A 20,596-nucleotide genomic window follows, 5' to 3' on the forward strand; every position below is an offset into this window, starting at 1 on the left:
TTAGAGCATAGACGTTCTTCTGTTTCTTTGAATGCTGTTCTTCCCTTCCTTCCATCAGCAGTTTTAATTTTGGGCTATTTATATCCCTGATTTTTCTCCTCTCTGTTGTTTCCTTTCTGTTTTCTCCACTGCTGTGGTGGAACTGTGGGGGCCTCTGGGTAATCTCTGCAGGTCTAACTCTGCACTTCAGGGTTGCTTTAAGTCAGCTGTGTCTGACTGAGCAGGAATGGTGACAGGCCCTTACTAGAGCTCTTGACAATCCTTCCCCTAATGCTAACTAAAAATCAGAGGAATACAATATGTTGAGAAAGCACATGGTACAAGTCTTCATTCCTGACAGGGTATGTGTAAGCTAGTAATAATATAACATACAGATGTAATGACTCTTCTTTAAAGAGATCCACGCTGCTACCTTGACAACAGATAAAACAGGATCATCAACTTTATTATTAGTGTTTTAAGCACCTCAGAATAAATGTGTTTGGGACTGAATTTTGTAAGTTTTCCAAGAGAGCATGTTGCTTTTAGTAGGGATTTAGAGGGCAGTACTGATACACACATGCACAAAAGCTAGTAGAATGGGATGGAGCTGGCTTGAGCAGTGACCTGACTCCAGCCTGGCATCCCTGTGAGGTTACAAGCCCTCATTTTGGTGCCAGAGTTTTGGCAAGAAGAATTGGTATGAACAACTTCTTCCTCTCTAGCCAAAGGGCCTTGCAGGAAGGAGCGCAGAGCTGGCATGGAGCTCAGTAGAAGCTTGCACTGCTTGGTCCCTAGGGGCTGGGCAGGCGTCTCAGTTCTCTGGTTTCTCAGCCGGGTGGGAGTGATGAGCCTATGATATTGAAAGGAGCAGAAAAAAGTGACTTGCAATGAGAGGTAACCAGGAGAGAGGCTGAGGACTGCTTTCTTCCAGCATCTGCTATGGCTGAACACGGGCAGCTGAGCTGGGAGAGAGCTTGCATGTGTGACTCAGAAAAGGAATGCCTGGTACCTCTTCTCGTCACTTGCAGGTAAAGAGAAACTACTAGCAATGTCTTGAATTTACATAAGGGAGAGCAGGTGAGCTGCTATGCAAGGAGCTCTACCTCAGCTTTCAAATACATCTTTTCAGGATGAACTCCCTGCATTCAGAGTGCATTCCTACCTCAGCTTTACACCAATTTCCTGGCACCTGGTGTATTCCTCGCCTCAGCAGCTGCAGGTTTTGTATGTCCTGTGCTGCAAAGCAGGCTCTCAAGAGAAGGAATTGGCTTTCACTTAACCTTTGTATATTGTTCTGTGATTTATTTTTAAAGATGCTTCCCAAGTGCTCAATGCCACAATGTGCTGTGGTATGCCCTATTACTTGTCTGAAAATTGTTCTAGCTGTAGCAGCCAGAAACGTACATTTTAATACTCAGTTAAAAATAGCTTTGTTTGTTTTAAAGCACCCTCCCCTACTTGGTATTAATTTCCATGGAGTTGAAGAATTAGAAATTCTCTTGGTTTCTGTGATGGCTGCAGACTGAATTTGGAGTAGCACCTCTTCCAAGCAGAGTTTTAATGACATCAACAGTAAGTTTCTTCCAATATACCGAAATCCTTACCATGATATGCCTTAAAGGAGACATAACTAATGAATACTCTTCAGTGTTCTTCTGTGTTTTCTCACTCTTCTTTTCTGTCCTTTCTTTTACGTTTGGGTTGAATGCGATTCAATTCTTTATTAGGTGTTCTTGGACTGGTAGCAGTACTGCTTTGGCTTTCTTCCTAAGCAAAAGTTAATATAAAGGTGCCATTCCAGCTTTGCAAAGGAAGAGAAGAAAAAACCACCATACACACACAGAAAAAAAAAACAAAAAAAAACAAAAAAAAAACGGTATAACCTGACAGGCTAGTTATCAGGCTGTGGTTACATACTGAGGTGTATCAGACTTGTATGTTATCAGATAGATTGGCAGTATCAGCTTCTTTTGAACCAGGCATGACAACACAGTCATGTTTCTGTTTCGTAAACCAGAATACATTAGAGCACATGGTAGCTGAGCTGGCTGCGGGAGAAAAGATGATAATCTAGTCAGTCTTGAACATTGTTCCATAAAACATGCATTGGTATGGTGAGGTTATGTGGCCTGGTGCTTTCTTTTTTGCCATGTGGCTGTGGAGTTCTTGTTCTGCTGCAATGCCCCACAAAATCAGGCTTGCTGTTTTCTGGCACTACAACTTGTATTCCTTATTTGTGTTGCAAAGTTTGGTGAGTTACTTGGAGAGCTTTAAGTGGGAAGATGTAGTGACAGGATTGGGAGAAACCTTATTGAAGGACCTGCATGTTAAGAGCTACATTAGAGCTGAGATTTGTAAATGTAAGGTCCCTGGTAAATTTTGTTACTTTAGTGGGCATCAGAAATGCTTTTGAGAGGCTGCAGCTATATATCCAGGCTTGAAAGGGAGCTGGAATACTCACGTCGTGAGCAGCTTAAGAAATTGCTGAAATGAGGCAATAGGAGGGTTGGAACTGTCTGTAAACAGGAGAGAGCAAAAATACTAGTGTAACAAGGGGAGAAAGCGCTTGGAGATGGGTCAGGTTGTCTTGTGAGGTAGAGAAGAAAGGCTTCTCTGCATCAGGTACTCTCTGAAAGACACCGGAGGCCGCAAGCCCAGAACCTATTGCCTTTTATTTCATTCCACTACTGCTTAAGGGAACAATACCTTGGGTGTCTTTGTAAAGAAAAGGCCTTGTACCATAGTGTTCAAACCTGCTGAGATTTTCTTTTCCTGTAGAAACTCTCAATTGGTTAATTTTCAGAGTCAAAAAACAGATGATGCTTTCTGCATTATGCTGCTATCTTGCTGGTCTGAATGTTCTTTCTGTTCCGTATTACCATTCTTTAAATAACCGATCTTTGGTTTTAAAACTTATGTCCTCTACTTCCCCAAAATTTCTAGAAAAATATTAGCAAGTAAAAATAAGCATGATGAAAAGTTAATTATAGAAGGAAAATCTCCTCTGAGCCTTAACTGGGGGCTAATAATGAGTTTCCATTGCCTGGAAGCATGTTCCCATGTCATAGAGGAGAAACTGGGTGAGGTGCTGGAGTGGGGATGAAGTTGGTTTTGTTCCATCTGCACTGCAGATGAATAAATCAGTTCTTTGTACCTCCATCTGTAAATGACAGATGATAGCACCTCCTTAGCATGCCTGGTCCACTTAGACACTAAACATTTTGGAGCAGAGGCTGTCTCTGAGGCTTTGTACAGCACAGCAGGGTCTCAGTCAGAGCAGGGTGCTGGCAAGCTCCACGCAATAACATCCAAATGTTATAGTCAATGCTCTTGTTTCCACAGCTACACATGCCACAGCAACTTTTTTCCTTTTTAACAAAAAGGACTTGAGCCATACATGATCTGAGCTGATTCATGTTGGAAATGAAACTATTTCCAGAAGAATTACAGTGTCCAAGATGGAGGAGAGATAGGAATTCCTTGGAAATAGACTTCAAATTTTGTGTTTTATCTTGTATGCAAATGTGCTCTGTTTGCTCATCTGCCCAGAGAAGTCACTGCGAAGTTGGGTACAGCTTACTTCTGGCTACCATACCCCACCACAGAGAGAGGTGGGTGGGGTGGCTGAGACCGATGGCCAGAATGGCCTCCAAGCCATTTCTTCCTCCCTCAGGATCAGGGCTAGCAAGCTCAGCTCTCTGCCTCTCCATCCCAGCTCTGTTGCTTGCCCTTTTTTCCATTTTGTTGGCAGGTGTGATCTAGCTGTCTTTTGCAGCTTAGATGCAGCTCTCCTTTCTCAGCATGCAAAATTCATTATTGTTTATGCTTCCTGGCAGCCTGACGCTAACGGTGATCATGTCTGCGTCCATATATACACGGGCATGCAGCAGTAAGGTGATGGGGTCCCAAGAAAGGAATAGGGGATTAGAAGTTCAGCTTGTTTGTGGAGGGAATGCATTTCCAGGAGCAATACGTGAGGGAAGGGATTAAATGAAGTGAGTAGGGTGGAAGGTCAGGTGGTTGGAGAAGGCCTCCTGGGGGCAGGATTGTAGGCCAGTCCAGCTCCCATCAGCCCCAAGAAGTTTGGACCCCAGACAGATAGCTGACACGTATTAGTTTCAATGTCACTAGGTGAAGGGCTCAGCTTACACGTAAGGGATACGCAAGGCAAATTGTAGTAGTGGGATATTCCTATTTGTTCTGGACCCCATGTCCTGTTTCCTGGCAGTAGAAAGTTTAGGTTTTTCTCAATGTTGCCCCTACTACATGTGTTCATCCAGTGCTGGCTGGCATTGCTGCTCTTGACTGGCCTTGAGTGGCTTTAACAGAGACACTCCCACAGTTGATTGGTCAAATGCAGCAAAATGTCACAGGGGGAGACTATTTTGATCCCTTTCACTGGGGGGGCAGAGGGGAGGGAAGCAGGGGGCCAGAATAAATGTCATAACAGACCTGAAGTTTAAAAAGTGTTCCTCTGCACGTGGACAATGCTTGCTGGGCTCTGACTCCCTGTGAGCTGGAGCGAATGTGGAAGGTGACCAACAGTGAACGACCGTTTCTCCTCCTGCTAAGGGAACCCAATGGAACAGCTGGATGTGTGGGTGGACTGGAGGTAGGTCTGGGCAGCCTTGTTTGGGACTGCATGCTGAGGGGCAGGATCCCTCAGGAGGGATGCACCGACTTCCAGCCAGAACTCCCAATGCTTCCTTTTCTTTCTGTGGCAGTCTTTATATTTCATGGAGTCTCCCTTGCTGATACAGGATGCGAGCAGCTCAAGATTTTTTCAGGAACAAGCTCTTTTGCACCAGGTTCTGTTGTTTTAATTCAGGAGAGCTTTCTAGACAGTCTTAGGAGCTAGAGAATCCTCTGAAAGCAAGCTCTGGAGTTTTCTCAAGTAGCTGCTAAACCTTGTGCCTTGTAACACGCTTGAAAGAGCACAAAACATCCAGTGGAAACCTGTCCATTTTGTCTTGTGTTACTGCTTGCTTAGTAGATGCTATGTTGATGATTACAGAGTGATTTCATGAAAATTCATTTTTATCCCATGTATGATCTGTCTAGCCCGTGCTAGCATATTACAGTTACTTCTTGGATAACATCAGTGTTTGTGGTTTGTTGTCAGTGGCAAATGCTCTTGCTGAGCCAACTTTTTGATCTGTTTAAATCATTAAGATGAGTAGCATAACATCTCCCTGGAACCCTGTGATAGCAAGATAAAGTGCATTCAGTGTTAGGAAAAGAAGGGTTGTATGTCTGCCTGTACCTCTCAGAAACTGTTGAATGTTTTTAGCCTTAATCTGCAGCCTTAACTACCCAACTCTACCCTGCAATTATTAATTGGGAGCAGAGCCAGCAAACACAGCAGCACTGGAATTGATATTCTGAGAAGTGTGGAAAACAAAGCTGGGGAGCAGAGCAGCAAAGGCAATTGGTTTGTGATAACTGCATATACAGGAGACATTAATAATGGGCTCCGTTTCTCGTAAAGACCTAGTCAGAAAGATGTGGAGTAAATATATCTTTGAGTCATTCTCCTTTCCATATTTGAAAGACTCCTAAACATGTCGTCACAAACCATCTGCATGCTGAAGATGTGCAATTTGATAAGGTATGATAGATTGTGTTATAAGTGTGACAATAAGGGCATGTTTAAACACAGCAAATATTTTCCTTCTCCTCTGGAAAATGTTTACACATGAAAGCAGAGTTTAGGTTTTGACAGCCAGAGGAGGAGATGATGACACCAACAGCAGATGCCTCTAGTAAAGCTGATTTGTTTCAATAACTAAGTGTATAGCTGGTTTGTGCAGATTTTAGAATGAGGGGAGGAATGCAGGGAGTCCATTTATATCTCTGCAAAAGGAATGTAATATGCTACTACAAGAAGGTGAATGACTTTGCAAAGTGCCAGGCGGCAAGGAACGAGGTCACATAGGAAAGAGTCAATGGTTAGTTCATGACCTGAGAAGGTGCTTTTTTCTCTTTGGGACCAGCCGATGTCCCTCAGTGAGTTCCTAACCTGAGTTAGTGGGATGCGTCGCTCCTGCCACAGGCAAGGAAAGGATGGGGATGGCAAGCTGGGGGAGAGATCTGGAGAGGAAACCTAGCTCCTCCTTTGCGGGAACTGCTGCCCCACCAGCTGCATGTTGTGCCCACTGCCATTCTCCAGCACAGATGTGAGGGCATGGGTGGTTGGGAACTGGCCAGAAAACACTACGTTAGGACAAAACATTCTCTTTCATGAGGTCTGTGCTGTGAAACAACTTGTGAGAGTGCTCAGGGCTGCTCTAGGCTGCAGCACAGGTGAGAATGCAAGGAGCATAAAGCTGGCTTACAGCCAGTGGTATTTCTTCTTACCGTTCTTCCTCCTTTTATTTTCTTTCTCCACCCCGAAGCATGGGAATGTAGTAATTGAATTTTGACCCAGTTTCCAAATTCACTGTAGCATAGCCATTGCAGGGAGGAAAAAAAAAAAAGACTTAAGAATGAAAAACAGCCATTAACTAGTACCAGTGGGGCAGGAATGTCAGCACGCTGTTGGAAGTATGCTCTAACAGGCTTGTAGAACAACTGTTATCCTGCATGTTTTTGTTGAGGAAAAAAAAAAAAAGTATTTGCATTTACATTTTTTGATATTTGATCACTGATACACAAACCTTATGAGACTGAGTTCAGGTTGACTTCAGATGAAGCACTCTAAGCATAGGTGCTTGTGTAAAGTGCCTGGATTTTCAAAACTTGGCCGGAGATTTCATGGCAGCCTTTCTTGTGGTTATTTCTGGCACCTCTGGCTGCCAGTTGGAACGCGGGGCCGTAGATATGTGTGGAAGTGGAAAGGCATGGGTGTGAGCCCTTGTGTGGAGTAGGAGCCTTTTAATAGAAGCAGGCTTGATTTAAGATGGGTATTTTTAAATGAGCAAAGATTTGGGGAGCAGATGCAAGTATGAAATCCAAACCAATTTCCTCATTCCGGCTATTAATACAAGAGGGGAAAAAAGGTCCTTTGAAGTGATTTCAAATGGCAATTAATATCCCTTGGAATCTCCCCATCAACTCTGTAAGAAGGCTTGATAGGAGGAGGAAGCCAGAGCTTAACCTTGTGAACTAAGGCAGGCAGGAAAAAAGAAAGAAACAGTCAGAAGACTGTCTCGAGTGCTGGGAATACCATTTCCCTTGACTTGTACTGCATCTGTGTCCTCGCTGCTTCTGACACTGTCCTGAATCAGTCGGCTGCCTGGCCCAAGTAACAGTGCCCATTCGTTTTGGGGCAGAGAACTGTAAAATCCTCATCGAAGGACAGCAGGAAGCAGCTGAGTGCTGATAGAAGTTAATCATGAATTCCCTATGGTGCTTATTTGGGACCTGCTTTCTGCAATTTCTGATCCCCTGCCTTCCTCACCAAACCCTGTGATGGGCTCACAACCTGGTATCATCTCGGCTCTCCCTGCTCTCTGTGTGCTTTACCCTGGCTTTGGCTGGGGTGGCCTGTCCTGTCCGTTGGATTGTGTCAGGGAGGGCATCACAGAAACGGGTGCTGCAGGTGGAGAGTTTATTTCCGTGCCTTGAACTGCAGCAGCATGTCCACCCTACTAGGAAATTGCCATAATATGCATTAAATGTTAATGCATTTTGGGGGGGGAAGGGTTGAGCTAATGCTGATTCTAGTGCTTAGGTGGTACTTGGAATAGTTGCCAAATAAGTCTAGGGATACCACTGGTGCTTGAACGTATTATGCTGTCTGCTGCAGTGGAGAAACAGAGGGTGTTAGTGCCCTGGGCTGCATTTTCCCACCAAAAGAAAGACTGAAAGTGAAGAAAAGATTATGCCCTGGAAGGCAACTCTTTGTTGCTCCACTGCAGCCAAGATCTTCATAAGAAAGTGGTCCAGTCTTAGAAGACTGAGGAGGTGCCGTGAAGATGCCCTCTCCTGTGGTGGGGAAGGATGGCAGCTGTGAGATGGGACTGAGATGGTGGGAGGGGAAACACAGGCGAAAAGTTCATGGCTCTGAAAGATGGAGATAATCCTCTTCTGTTTATATTAATAAAATGAAGTGTGAGATACTCCAAAGGAAATATTTTATTCGGGTGTTTTGTAAGCATAAAATGAAAGCTTGCCCTTTGACAGCACTACTATTTTCTTAAAATGCTCCACCAGAACATGCTGTCCCTTCATATCTGTCAATACTGTGTCATGCCCCGAGTCCCATAAAGCACACAGAACAGAATGTTGACACAAGACAGTCATCTCCCGTTGCTGCATAAATGTTGAGGCGAAGCCCGAGTTTATTAGTTTTTAAGGCAGAAGATATTGTTTCTGCATATTTGTACTTCATACAGTGCCTTAATTTCCGTTAGTCTTAGGCTGATATGCCTTGAATGTATTTTGCTTAGCAGAAGACAGTAGATGTGAGGCCAACTGCGTGCTTCATCCCGAATTTGTGTGTGGCAGCTTGGCCATGTAGGCACTTCTTGCAGATGGGTGGTTTCTGAGGCGCTTCTCAACAACACGCCGCTGTCACGTGCAGGGCACCAGGCAGTCCTTGCCCTTCCCTTCCACTCAGAGAATTGCCTTCTTCCCCTGGAGACAGGTGGGTTTCGCTCTCGTGTGGTTTCCTCGCTGCAGACTTCTTCGGGGACCGCTGCTGCAGGTATAAGCAAGGGGTATTTAAAGAGGTGTTGTGCTCAGCAGTAGGTCGTGTGGGTGAATTTGTCCCCACTGCAGTGCCTCTGAACTCTCACTGGTTTTGCCTTTTGTCAAACACACAGCTCTGCCATCATTCCTTTTGGGCCTCAACTTGGGAACAAGTCGGAAGAAAAGGCAGGTTCAGCAAGGGAGGCTTCTATATCTAAAGGTGTCTAGCTGTGGGACTCAGGTTTTTGAGTGGAGCGTGCTGCCGTTAGGGGATTTCAGCTCAAGTTGCTTCTTTGTGATGGGTCCCTAGGGTTTGGGGCTATGCGCTCCTGAGCCCCATCTGCACAAGCTTGCAGAAGCGGCTGTGGCAGAAGGCTGTGGGGCCAGGACGAATGTTGAAGGAGCAGCCAACGCTCTGTGGTACCTCTTCCCTTGAAGCCTCGGGGCTTTTGAGCAGTCACCCTGTAGGCAGCATTGCTTTCTGCTTCTCCCGTTCCTTGTCTTTGCATTTCTTAGTGCATTTTGATACGAGAAGGGCTCCAACAGCTGTGCTGCTCCCTCAGGAAATATTGTGATGAGAGGGGGACAGCTGTTGGTAGTGGTTTCTGCCAGGATTTTTCCATTGCAAAGATAGTTGCTTAGCACCTGCAACTTCTTGCATGAACGCTGCCTGCAACAGAGCAGTAGCAAAGGTGTCTCCATGGCTGCTGGGGTGCATTTACTTACGGGACAGTGAGAGAGCAAACCCTTTGTTAATAACACGATCACTTCTCTTGAATTCCTGTAGCATGTAATTCCCGAGTGAATAAGAGCAAAAGCATGGGTTTCTGCTGGGTTTGATTTTTTCCTTGCTTTGGCTTGAAGAACACAAATTTATACAGTTCTACTTTTACTCTGCTTTTTTTTTTTTTTTTTTTTTTCCTAGGACACTGTTTTTCAAGCTCTCTTGAAGTGGCAAAAACCTTTGGGAGTTGCATAGGCTGCTGAGAAATTGTTGTTTGCTTTAAAATATTCAGTTTCTATTGGAATTACCAAACAAAACATTTCAAAATCATTATGTCCTTAAAGTTTTATTTATATAACATACATTTCTGGCTAGATTTGACCTGAAAATATTTGCTTTAACTGTTGTGTTTAGAATATGTTTGCTTAAGAGAGTAAAGAAGGAGCAAGAGATGTGAAAATCCAAAATAGTGAATGATAATGTTGTTATTTAATACTTTGGAAAGCAAAGCCAACTTTTACGATGACCCAGATTTGACAACGGGGTCACACACTGAAGCCCTTCCCAAAAGAAAAACCAGCAACCACCTTTGGTATGTAGCATTATAAATTGGCATAAAAATGACCTGGAGTTCAGAAATTAAATGACAGAAGGGAAACTATGAGCGAGTTACTGTGAATATTAACTTTATTGTACCACTTGCTCCAATGTAGCTGCCTTCTCAGTATCAGAAGAGGGCACCCAAAGGAAAAAGAGGCAATACTTTAAAAGCTAAGCAATGGAAACCCTGTTGTTCACTGGAAATCACAAGTGTGCCTCATTACATTTGGAGAAATTTTAAAAAGCTGAATTGAGAAGGTGATGAGGTAACGTTTAGATGAATATCTGTTGTTTAAAGCAGCTATGTAAGGAAAAATGGTGTTCTAAGAACATGAACCCAAACAGTTTGGGAAATCAAATAAAAGTTAATTGTCTGGAGGTAGGTAATACTGAGAAGGATACTCAGGTGTATATACATGGCTGCGGAGAGGTGGAGAATCTCAGAATTTACCAAAATTTACCTGTGGAAGTGACGCTGCCGTTAGAACAAGAGGAAGCCACCTAAGCCCTGACTCTGGTTGTGGAGATAAGCATTTCTGTCCAAGGCATTTCCTATAAATATTCAGTCTGTGGCTTATTCCACCAAATGATTGTTCTGTTTCATAAGATTCACCCATATACAAAGTCTTCCAGTTCTGGGTGGGTTTGCCTTGTGACGAGGGAGCATTCTCCAGGAAGTGGGATTTCACAAGGAAGTTGCATTTTCCTGTGGCACACTGCATTTCTTCCTGCTGCCATTTGGCATCTCCAAACCTCAGGGGGTGCTGGGGGTGGCTGCAGAATATTTCGTCTTGATGGAAGCTCACATATAGGGCACATTTTGGAGAAGACCGTAATAGCTGGATGTTAGCAGCTGGAAAGCTGGTAGGTTTGAATCCTTTAACTAAGTCTAGAGCTACCCTGTGTGTGTCTTGTCAGCAACTGCATCAGGAGGAAAGTTTTGTTTCAGAGGCAGCTTACCATGTCATACCTTTCAGGGCTTGGCACCGTTACGTATCCAGCTGGGATTTTTTTTCCTGTCCGGAAAAAGATGTGGTCTTGGATTAGAAGGATAGCAGTGAGCTGGCATTCCAGTTACTCTTTCCTACAGGATACTCTGTGCTCAAGACCAGATGCTATCAGTGTAGGAGAAGCAAGGGTTTGGTTTGAGAGGAGCAGGCAGTTTGTTTTACTGACATCCGCTGGTCCCTAACGCTGCCTGTCGCCATCTGCTTGCTGGAGGGGATCTTTAGCCAAGGGGCAAGGAAGCTGGTTAAGGGGGCTGCTGTTTTTTGGCAGCTTTGTGCTAGGCATGGTGGGCTTGGCCTGACACTGAGAGTGGGTAGAATGTCTCCATATTCTTCCAGTCGATGATAAAATATGATAAGTTTTCCGAAGCAAGTGCACAGTGAGAAAGAAGGATTTCGCTCAAGTTTGTGGTTAACACTTTGTAAGGAGTTGGTGCTCAGGAGGATCGGTCTGGACCACGGTGCAGGAGCTGTACAAGTGGACTGAGGGCATGCTGGCCCCCACCTCGCAGCTTTCGTGCTCTTGGCCCAGGATGCCATGAGCTGAGGAATAAGGAAGAGAAAAACTGATCAAAGTGACAGCTAAAGAATAAATCCTCCTGACATAAATACTGTCCCTCTCATCAGCCCTTTTCCATCGCACAGCACCAAATGCTTCCAGTTCTGTTTCCTGTATCCATGCAGATGCAGTTTGCCTTGTGCTCAAGGGGGCTGGCTCTACCCTCATGGTTCTCACATTTCAGGATGGGGAGAAAAACCTGTGTCCTTGCTGAGCTGCTGGCTGCATGTCCTGGCTCCACAGCAGAGGAGAGATGACGTGTCAAAGTGCTTCACTCGGATGGGTTGCCCTATTCCTTTTTAGCCCCTCTCCTGTTTCCCTCATTCTAGAGGGGGAGATTGTGTTATTTCACTATCCCAACTCTTGTAGGTGGCGGAAGCGTGTGTTTCGGCATCCTATGCCCTGGTGGTTTCTATGGGTGTAGAAACAACCGCAGTTTTACTGTAACAAAGCCCTGCGTTTTTGGCTATCCGACCAAAAGCTGCCTTGGCTTCGTTCCCTCCAGCAGCGAAGCACCCGAGAGCGGCCAGGGCTCTTGGGGAAACCTACAGAAAGCTGCTCTCGCTCGCAGGGAAAGGCAAAAACGGCACGGAAAGACGGGGGCCGGGGCTTCGTCCCGGGGGCAGCTTTCCAGCAGAGGGCCCCAGCGCAGCGCCGCCGGGCCGGCAGCCTCGCAGCCCCTTTGCCTGGGGAGCCTCTCCAAAGGTGTGGCATCATGTACGGCTACCGTAGCGGCAGGATCGCTCACGTCTCTCAAGCAGATACGATGTATTATTAATTATAGTCGCATCAAGTACCCGCAGCAGAACCGTAAGTCTCTGGCTTTCAATTCTGTTTCGCTTCAGTTGGATGTTTTCCATCACCTCTCGTTTCTGCCTTCTTCGAAAGATGAAAGTGTGACCCTGTGCAGGGGAAGTCAGCAGGAATGTGACGATTTGCTGCTTTGGCCCTGTCTGCGGTTGCATGGTGAGTGGGCAGAAGCTCAGTCAGGATGCTGAATTAGGACTAATGGAGATGGAAAAGTCAGCTCCGCACTGAACGGTGTTTTCATGGCTGAGGCAGGACTATCAGAAAATGCAGAACCTGCTAATCGGGTTTCAGAAGCCAACAGGTTTACTTGCATTATACCTTTACCAACCAGTTATCAGCAATCCTTGCAGAGATGTGACCTATCTGGAGTTCCTGGGAAGTGGTTTGGTGATTTATCACCAACCTTGAAGCCACTTGGGTGACTTGAAGTGGGGAATACAAATATTGGAGCTACAGGATTGTTTTTCATGCTCGCTCATATAAATTCACGCTATTGGACTCTAATACTGAGCTCATTGTGTAATGGAGGAACTCATTCTGCAGGGTTCAACAGCTAGAGCAAGCTGCATTCCTGTATCTTTTTAAAACAAAACAAAACAAATGCAACCCCAACATCCTTAGGAGTAGCCATGACCAAGAGCTGAGTCCTGACGACACGCCTGACTGTTATTGCTCGTATAAAGAGGATTGCCTGCACGCACAGGTGTTTCCAGGGTTGAGCCTGCTTTTGTCAATGATGACTTAACACTGACCATTTGTCAACACAGTAAAGAAGACACAAAAAGCCTCGTAAGCAAGTGTAGCGGTAGTGTCTCTGCACCTAGTTCTTTCTATTGAAATGGTTTTATCCCGTGAACCTCCTTGATTTGCTCAGAATTACTCCTGACTTAATCCAGTGCAAATATTTTTTCACGCAGTAGTCTCCACAAAACCCTGGAAATACAGGAGCTGCCAGTTTCCATCTAGTTCAGCATTGTCTCTGACATGCTGTGGTCAGCACGAGCGGCTTCCTAGAAATCTACCAGAAATTCTGCAGGATATATTTATGGAATAACCTGCTCACGGGCAAAGGTTTTTGTTCTTACCAATTGCGCTGAGCATGTGCGTTTATGTATTTTCTGCTTTTTACCATTGTAACTTTGGCCATTCTCATTAGACATACACATATCAAATGTATACAAAAAAAAGTCAAATGCTGTCACTGATGTGCATTTTTCTGACATTCTCAGAAAAATTGACGCTATTGGACTAATTCAGCTCTAATGCTGAGCTCATTGTGTAATGAATTCTGCAGAATTCAACAGCTAGAGCAAGCTGCATTCCTGTATCTTTTTAGAACAAAACAAACGCAACCCCAACATCCTTAGGAGTAGCCATGACCGAGAGCTGAGTCATGGCTACTGAGTCAATTGTATGCTTGTCCAGCATACAATTTTTCTGACATTCTCAGAAAAATTCTGACATTCTCAGAAAAATTGTATGCTGGACAAGAAGGCAGAAGCGTAACTTGTGTATATCAGTGGACATTTAGCTGAATGTGGCAGCCTGTCCTGTGTAATTGTTTATGCAGGCTGTATCGCCTTTGTCGTGAGTTGGAGGCTTGGTTTAGTGATGGCTAGGCTTCAGGAAGGCCACTGGGCACACCTTGGCTTTGCTACATCTTTGTGTGCAGGGCTGAAGCCAGTGGACTGAGAAGGTGTGTTTGAGCAGCCAGCTGGAGCCTTCACAGATCAAACTGCTTCTCCAGTGCCCTTTCTGTGAATAGGAAGTTGGCAGGCTCTAATCCAGAGTGACGAGCACATCTGAGTTTATTAGATCAAACAAACAAACTAAAAACCACACTGGAAACAACTGGATGATTTTTTAAGAGGGACTATGTGGGCCAAAGTGTCAAGTCCTGTCAAAATGTGCGTGCACACGGTCGTACGAGCTGGGTCCAGCTAGTGACTTTTGAGTGTGCCCATCGCACTGCCGGCTGGGACTATTAGGTCATTTTACTTGGGCGTTTCTGTGTAAGTAGAGTGCGCTCATTTTCAAACTTGGCTGAGATAGCTGCCTTGGCTCTTGATGTAAGGACTCTTGGAAATGGTTTTGGTAGGGTTTTAGATCATTCTGTGTAGTGATGGTGTATTTAAAAGACAGTCTGAAAATCATGCATCAAAGTGCCAAAACACTTTATTTTTTTTTAGCCAGAAATATAAATGCGTAGGTTTAGAATGAGAGTATTTGAAAGTATAACAAACCATGAGGAAATGGAAGTGCAACGGGAGTTATTGAGATTTGTTAGCGAAATAGTGAGCTAAGAGCCAGCTGCCCAAGGCAAGCACCAAGAGGGGCTTTACCGAGGGAGCTCAACGCCGCGTGTGAGGGAAGAATTTGCTAAGTAGAAACACCAGCGATCTTCTGCAGTAGCTAACGTCTTTTCTTTGGGACCTTTCCCTTTCGTTTCTAGGTATAAGTGAAGTTGTAAGTGTGCAAACAGGGAATATCATTAAAAGTTAAACCATGGTGAGAGTAAACCTTGGCGCTGAGCTGCTGGCACGGGGCAGGATGTAACGTGGGGTGGGTTGGAGCTTGGCTCTGGAAAGCCTCTCAATGCAGTTAGTGCCTTTCTTTTGTTAACACAGGGCTGTCACTGGCTGGAATGAAACATCGCTCAGAAAGACTCGGCTGCCACAGACAGCTGAAAGCCTTTGCTATGCTGTCAGCGACCCACCGCAAACCCACTGCTGGCTTAGAAACAGCTCCTTAAAGGAGAGGAGTTCCTAAAGCGGAGCTGTGCTCTCCAGACCTGCAAAAGTCCCATTTTCTGTCCGTGTCCCTTGCTGTTCGGCCGCGAGCCTCGGCGCTGGGAACTATCTGGGGGCTCTCTCACCTGTCCCTGAAGCTTTGGGGTACAGCGATGAGCGCGGTCTTGCTGCAAGCTGCTCTTGCTCGCAAACCGCTAATTGCGCCGCGCCCGGCAGCGAGGGGCCGCCGGCAGCCCCCGGCACCTGCCCGGGGCCGGGAACGGGGACGGGGCTGAGGCTGGGGGCCGGCCGAGTTTCCCCGGCCGGGCGGCAGGCGGGGGAAAGCTCGGCCGGCCCCCGGCCCCATCCCCGGCCCCGCAGACTCCTCCTCCGGGCTCCCCGCCCCGGGGCCCCGTGACGCCGCGCCGCTGCCCGAGCGGCCGGGGAGGGAGCGGGGGCTGGGATGGGACGGGATGGGAGCGGGCGAGGGGACGGCCGAGCCCGCGGGCGCCTTTAAAAGCGGCTCTGGCCGGCCACCGCCACAACAGCCGCTTCTCCCGGCGGCGGCTCCGTTCCCCCTGCCCTCCCGCTAGCAGCCCCCGGCCCGGCGGCTGTGCGCGCCCCCGGGCGCACGGGTGCGGGTGGCCATGCCCCGCAGCGCCTGCTGAAGCCTCCCCGCCGTCTCTTGCCGCTCGCTGCTTTCCTCTCGCCGCTCCGCCGCCGCCCTGCGGCCCCCGCCCGCCGCCAAGCTGGAGGAACGCCGCAAGCCCGAGCCCCGCAGGTGAGGCCCCAGCATCCGCTCTCCTGCCCCCGGCCGGGCTGGGCTCGCACCCAGCCGCAGCCCCCCGGCGCTCGGAGCGACGCAGAGGAGCGATCCCCCCTCGCCCTGCTTCCTACAGGTCCCTAACACGCCCTTCTCGCCGTGCCGGTGGGTTAGGCACGGCGCTTTTTTTCTGCTTTTAATTTATCTGCGCTTTAAGAAGTTGTCAGCAGCGCCCGCTCCGAGGAAATGGTGTTTCCTCGCAAGTTTGCAGTGCGCCGGCTGGAGGCTGGCCGTACGGTGGTATTTTCCCTGCTCTAAACCAGCGGAGGAGAGCTCCTCGCTTCTTGTCTTTCCCTTGTGTGAGCTTCCTGCTGCGAGCGGCACTCCAGAGGCGCTCCGCTTGAGAGCCAACATGGAAATGGGAATTTTTAATCGTGCTTTCACTCACACATACCTTTGTCGGGTTTTTACGCCAACGTTAATTATTACTGCTTTTCCCCTCTGGTAGGAGCGCATCCTTTGAGCACTTGCTTCCAAAAGAAGCTGGCGTACTTACACCGGCTTCTTGGGGTGCCCAGTTTTGGGGGGCAGAGGAGGTGGCCGGGGTCCCGCAGGTGCCTCCAACCCCCCAAAGTTGTAGGGCTCAGGGAGCCCCAGGCACAAGTCACCGTGCAGCCATCTGTACGTGCAGGAGGGGCTCCGTTTACTCATTCTGCAGAAGTGCTGCTGGAAGGAAAGTTAGGTGCATGAAGGTAATGAGGCTGGGCCCTAAGGCAAGCAGTAACAGCTCCCTCGGAAAACTCTTCCACTAGTGGAGATAGTTACACTCTTTTGTTTCACAGAGACACAGTTTACTTTCCATCTAAATTGGTATTGTGCTTGTAGGCTGCTAGCTGCTTAGTGGCTTTGGTGTTCTGGATATTCCCGAAATGTACAGATTTATGATTTAAAAACAAAAAAGGCTAGCTGCATTTAACAAAATGCAAGAATTGCATGTTGTGTGCAGCAATAGAATTTGCCACTTGCTAATTGCTGATGTGATAGTCTGCAGGAATATGCCTGGTTTTTACTTTGGCTGGTGTTCAAAAGGAAATTATTTGTGCATTAAGAGTGAGGTACAGACACCTCCCCCCTCCAGCAACAACAAGAAACCCTTAAGGCTCCCAAACCCCAGCAACTCTTTCATGGTAGAATTAGTTTTGTCGTAATAATTTCCAGTCATATGCTGAATGTTTAAATGGGGTTGTTTGCATCGCCGTGTGCGCTCGTCTGCGTGCTTGCTTGCGTGAACTGACCAATTTGTATTGGTCTCTCTCTGTTCATCCTCTCTCCTGTGATCCAGTGCTGGAGCAAGTGCTGGAAGAGTTTTCCTAGTAACTTCTATCATGCCAGAAGATTTTAGGGTCTAGTTTTGCAAGGCTTTATTTCAGCTACTGACTTCAGTTCTCAGTAAACTAAACAGGATGGCACTTTGCCTGCTTGTGAGCCTCAGTATCATCTGAGGGGCGAGCGTTAGTACAATCCTCAGTGATGCTTTTTATGCGCTCCCCCCGTTCATGTGCAAATGAGAAATAAAATTACTCTTACATTTCCAAAGAAATATGATGGGAGGCATTTGCTTGTTGAATTTCCTTCACTCCTGGAAGATGGGAATTTCACGTTTGTAAAAGCAGTGCCTGGACTTCAGGGAGGAGGCTACGCTAAGCTGCATTTCCAAGCTTTCTATGGGTTGACAACTGTAGAGGAATTACTGATCGCTTAGAAGGAGTTGAAAACTTCATGCCTTGCTGTTGTCCAAAGGTGAAAGTGGGGTGTGAAAGAAATTTGGCTTTTTTTTTTTTTTTTTTTCCTTTTTCAGCAGGAGGAGAGGAAGGATGAACTTCTCATTTATGTGCACAGGGCATTCCTAGCAAGTTAACACCTTGTGCACATACCCATTCAGCTCCTAGCAAGGTCCAGCAGTGCTTCCTGCAGCTGATGACCATGAAGACTTTTTCTTTTAACCTTCCATGTTATGGTTTTAAATCTTGAGACGGGTGTGCAGTCAGAAAAATCCCTCATATACTTGTGTTGCATTCTGATGTTGTTCATAGGAGGGTTTTAAAAGGAATTCAGTAAGGGAACTTTCAATGCGCTTTTGCAACCCTACTCTCTGAGTAGGGCAAATGCTTCAGTTACTGATGTCTTATGCTGATAAGAAAAGGTCAAATTTGTACACAAAGTGCACTTCAAAGGACATCATCCCTGTGAGAAGGGAAAATCTGTAACTCCTGTTCTCTGATCTACCTGCTTATCAGAGAGGGCGCCTTACTCACGTACAGACGTGTTCTTTCAGCAGTGGTGGAGAAGCAGTTTGTGTTTCCGTCTGACGGATTTTTAACTATACTGCCACCTTGAAGACCTGCAATAAATAACACGCTGGAAGGTGCTTTGGGCAGGGTTGTGAATGAAAATTACCATGTGTGGGCATCAAGAGGAAAACCTATGTTTCTTTTTCTGCCAATAAGTTTGCTAGCCTGTATTTTCAGGTAGCACTTGTTAGAGTCAGAGATTTTGTCCTGCAAAAGACAGGCAATTGTGAAGGTGACATGTTTTCTTGATAGAGGAAGGATTTCCCGGGTGAAAGCAAGGTGGATCTGTGACAATGATTATTCATGTGGGTACAGAAAGTGATGCTCCTCCTGCGTGCCTATGTGCCAGTCTGGTAGAATGGATTTGGCCTTTAGCCTGTTACTACACTGTTATATGAAGCACACGTTCCTGTCAAGAAAGCAATTAAAGTTCTGGTTAGTGCCAGAGTTCCTTCTTACAGGTTGGGAACACCAGAGGACTTCAGACTGGGTTTAGAGATGCCTTGTTGAAAACAAGATTTGCAGCATTCTAACTCTGGTGCCGTGGCATTGGGCCATGACTTCTGTTGCACTGGTAAAAATGACTTCATTGCCTCAGCAAGATAGCATCCATGTCACTCTTCAGCGACCTGCTTTACATGTACTTTGTGCGTTAGGTTTAGAATTTGGAGCCTTGCTTTGAGGGAATTAAAAGAGTTCTGATAACTGCTATCAGGTTTTCTCGTTCCAAGTCAATTAGCTGCTTCCAGCTTCACATCCATTTAGAAGGCTCAAAAGGAGTGCTCTTTGAAAATCCAGTAATAGCAATTTACAGTTAATATTGATAAAGGAGTGTGTCTCTGTGGGTAGCCTGATGTCATTGTGCTAGTCTGGTAGAAAGGAAAGCTTTTCTTTTGAGCTGCTTGTAAACAACTCGAATGGGAAGGTAGAGGTATTTCTCTTTAAGTATCTTTAGCTGTATGTCTTGAAATGAAAATACAGCAATAATATTATTATCAGGGTTCTGGCAAAGTCCTGCTACCATTCAAAGCAGTGCTTCCGCCCTGCCCTTGAACTTTGAGTTGCTGCAGCATCTCGTTTCTACTGAATTTGCTCAGGGTTGTATGTTGTTTGTGGCAGGAATACTTTTTATTGCTGTTGGACAGCACTGAAGATGGTTATGGCACCCAGTTACATGATAAAACCGCATACGGCCAAAGTTAAAGACCAGGAAATGTAAAGAAATGTAGTTGAATCTCTTCCCCAGCCTCTCTTGGTTAGAGCTGTGCCATTGTCTCCATAGACCTTCACGACTCAATATTGAATAGCAGCTTTGAGCAGTGGCCACAGCCTTCAAGGTCAGAGCTCGCATGGAAATGGAGCTCAAGGATGATATAACATGGAATTAACTGTTAATGTTAGCCTTGGATATTAGTGCAAAGCATGCCTTATGATGAATAAACCTCCTGTGAAATAAAAGTGCTTGGCACGGTGTCTAGTACCTGTTTACCTGGATATTCCGTTGCTTGGAAGTGCTCTTGCCTTCTGGGTCTGGGAGAAGCCCATGTAAACGCAGCCTGTCCACTTCATCGGGCGTTTCTTAACTGAATGACTCCGATGCCCTGCCGAGCCAGGAAAAGCACATGGTATCATCCATCTTCTTGGTTCTCATTAAGAGAAAAGATAGAAATGTCTTTGAATTTACTCTCTTGCAATTACTAGTTTTTCACATAACTTTTGAAGTTGCCGCAGGAACTACCAGTGGAGGAAATGGCCATTTGTGTGGGTTTTATGGGACTAGCAGAAACCTGAGAAATACAGCTCTCAGTTTTGTTTGGATTGGTATTGCGGGTTTCTGTCCAAATTTATAGCCGTGTAAGTAAATGGAGGGTAAATCTCGTAGAACCACACTGCTGTGTGAGTATGACGGATCCTCCTGGGGTCATTGAAGGTGAGTGCCAACAACCCTCCTTTCAACATCATTTCTCACCAGAAACGTCAGAAGAGGCAATCTGACTTCACCAAAATCAGTATCCTTTTCATTTGTGGCTCAAATGAACTTTCAACATCAGAATTGCAGAAGTGTGGGCTGTTAGCAGAGCTAATCCTGCTTGAGGAATAAGAGGAAGACGGAAAGGGGAAATGTGTGTGTGTGTGTGTGTGTATAAGAGAGAACCAGTTAAGGTTGTTGGTGGTAGAGTCTTCTAAGCCACAGCATTTCAATTCCTAGTTGTATTATACAGCTGCACTTACAAGGAGACAGGTTCATACATCTATTTTGCTACTATATAATATATGCTGGCTAAATACTATGTATTTAACACAATTTGAAGTAAGTTTTAGTTGTCCTTAAATAAGCCCTGATCCATGTGTCTCTCACCTTGAAGTGAGTCTTGAATGTTTGAACTCAATGATGGGGACTGTTCAAATGACTTTTTTCAGAGTGAGGTTTACTAAAACA

At 46.0% G+C, this 20,596-nt stretch overlaps 1 protein-coding gene across 2 annotated transcripts in view; it reads left to right on the forward strand.

Moving 5' to 3' along the window:
- SLC4A4 (solute carrier family 4 member 4) overlaps positions 1 to 20,596 on the forward strand; it is a 236,480-nt gene that overhangs the window by 25,508 nt on the left and 190,376 nt on the right. Inside the window, exon 1 of one of the 2 annotated variants that reach the window (XM_068679253.1) lies at positions 15,683 to 15,823. The exons of the other annotated variant lie outside the window; for it this stretch is intronic. The gene's annotated coding sequence lies outside the window, so the exon portion shown is untranslated. Of the gene's footprint in view, positions 1 to 15,682; positions 15,824 to 20,596 lie in introns of those variants that run through there. 2 annotated transcript variants of the gene reach the window in all.

This window comes from Anas acuta, chromosome 4 (assembly GCF_963932015.1).
Source record: "Anas acuta chromosome 4, bAnaAcu1.1, whole genome shotgun sequence".
NCBI lineage: Eukaryota > Metazoa > Chordata > Aves > Anseriformes > Anatidae > Anas > Anas acuta.